At 44.2% G+C, this 2,400-nt stretch overlaps 1 non-coding gene across 1 annotated transcript; it reads left to right on the top strand.

Moving 5' to 3' along the window:
* Positions 1-534: 534 nt before the first annotated feature.
* TRNAL-UAA (transfer RNA leucine (anticodon UAA)) lies at positions 535-606 on the top strand. Its single transcript has one exon. It is a non-coding gene; the product is annotated as a tRNA-Leu (tRNA).
* Positions 607-2,400: the final 1,794 nt, after the last annotated feature.

A 2,400-nucleotide genomic window follows, 5' to 3' on the forward strand; every position in this document is an offset into this window, starting at 1 on the left:
ATGTTGTTGTTCTCGTTGCCTAGCAGCTGGGAGGGGTGATCAGGACAGTTGGAACAGCGTCTCATGCTTCCTGTCACCTCCTTTTAACCAAAAAGATGGCTGCCAGCATGAAATCTAGCAAATTAGGCAAATAAGCAAGCTCATTTTTCTCTTGGGTATATCACAATGGTACATGCTAGGCTGGCTTCAACATATAGCGTTGGTGGTATAGTGGTGAGCATAGCTGACTTCAAAGCAGTTGACCTGGGTTCAATTCCTGGCCAATGTATGTGAGGTTGCTTTTGACATCCTACAAATCCCTCAGCAAGCTCATTTTTCTCTTGGGTATATCACAATGGTACATGCTAGGCTGGCTTCAGCATTTAGTGTTGGTTGTATAGTGGTGAGCATAGCTGCCTTCAAAGCAGTTGACCTGGGTTTGATTCCTGGCCAATGTATGTGAGGTTGCTTTTGACATCCTACAAATCCTTAAGCAAGCTCATTTTTCTCTTGGGTATATCACAATGGTACATGCTAGGCTGGCTTCAGTATGTAGCGTTGGTGGTATAGTGGTGAGCATAGCTGCCTTAAAAGCAGTTGACCTGGGTTCGATTCCCGGCCAATGTATGTAAGCTGGCTTTTGACATCCTACAAATCCCTGGAAGACAAGACAGGAGGAGGAGGAGGAGGTGGAAGGTGAAGGGGGAAAAAAAGCACAAGAACAAGATTAGCTCTCAAAAGAGCTGTTGTGGGGTGCTATTTTAGGAATAAGAATCAGCCAGGAGCAAGCTAAGAAGCTTACAAGAGCCTAACTAATCTTTCCCTATGAGAGTCTGCCAGCAGCTTTCCCTTCACTAATTACTACAGGAACACGAACGACTGTAATGGCCAGCGCTGCCTGCCTCATATAAGGGGTGGGGTGGCTCCAGGAGATAGTGTAGCCTGATTGGTCAAAGTTGACCCTAATGGTGCACTATGGGGGTGAACCGAACTTCTGGGAAAGTTCATGTTCGCATGCGATTGCGAACCACCCAAAGTTCGCCGGCGAACCGTTCGGGCCATCTCTACTGAAAATGTGTTCTAGTATAATGCCCTGGATTTGGGCCTGGTGTGTTGCACAAATTATGTTTTTTTGAGGTCTATTAAGATATTTTGTACAGTTTTTTTGTATATTTGATATGATACACTGAGCATATTTGTACTGTTACAAGCTTTGACTTCTCAATACAAATTTAAATTAAAAAAAAGGTTATTATGCTGTTGCATATATTTTAGAGCAGATAGGAAGTTCTGAGTTCAGGTCCGCTTTAAGTCTCCCAGAGTTAGAATAAGGTCATCATCAGTTCATATATTTTATCTCTCCTTGCCCCCAGAAGTTGTATTCTGCCAGGAAAACGTTTATGACTGTAATCTTCTTATCAGTGATGTTTACTATATTCCCAACAAGCTTCCGACAAGGCAGAAGCTGTCACTTCCATGCCTAGAAATTAAGTCTTTCAGGCGGCAAAACAAACAAGTAAAACAGTCTGGTTATTAATATGTTTTGTACTGTATATACACATGTTTATCTCATCATGTCACATGTCGGCTCGGATACACTTTAAAGAGACTCTGTAACAAAATGTTCAGCCTTATTTATTTTATCCTATTAGTTCCTATACCTGTTCTAATGTAATCCAGATCACTGCAGCCTTTTCTAGTTTCACTATCTCTGTAATATATCTAATCTTCTTTTCTTTGTAAAGCTTTGTCGACCCAGGGAGGAATGGGCTGCCTCTGTTGTAATGAATACAAGTTATGCACGCCCCCTGAAGGCTCTGTGTACTTTGTTTACTCCTCACTAGAGATGTGGCGAACCTCTCTAAATCCCTGGTTTTTTTTTTTACTTCCGGGTCGCTCTGACCCGGAGTAGAACGCCTGCGCTGCCGGGCGGAGCACGTCCTAGATCGCGCTCCTGTTGTCGGGCACTTTCTGCGCATGTGCGTGACATCATGAACGACGTCACGCTCATGCGCAGAGAGTGCCCGGCAACAGGAGCGCGATCTAGGACGCGCTCCGCCGGGCAGCGCAGGCGTACTACTCCGGGTCAGAGCGACCCGGAAGTAGTAAAAGCCCCAGAGATGTTCGCCGGGCGAACAGTTCGCCACATCTCTACTCCTCACAGACACACACACCTCTCAGTTTCAGCTAGATGCAGTTTGTGAGGCTGAGGGGAGAGGGAGCTGCCTGTCACATGCTGAGAAACTGTGAGAATCCCAGACTGGAGTTCAGAGAATTCACTATGTAATAAAAAAAACATTTGTAGTATATTGTAACATGAGATACTGTATATATATATATATATATATATACACACACACACACACACACACACACACCACTTCCTGGTTTTTTGTTTGTAAACACTGCCTAAAACTGGCA

Source organism: Hyperolius riggenbachi, chromosome 5 (assembly GCF_040937935.1).
Source record: "Hyperolius riggenbachi isolate aHypRig1 chromosome 5, aHypRig1.pri, whole genome shotgun sequence".
Classification (NCBI taxonomy): domain Eukaryota; kingdom Metazoa; phylum Chordata; class Amphibia; order Anura; family Hyperoliidae; genus Hyperolius; species Hyperolius riggenbachi.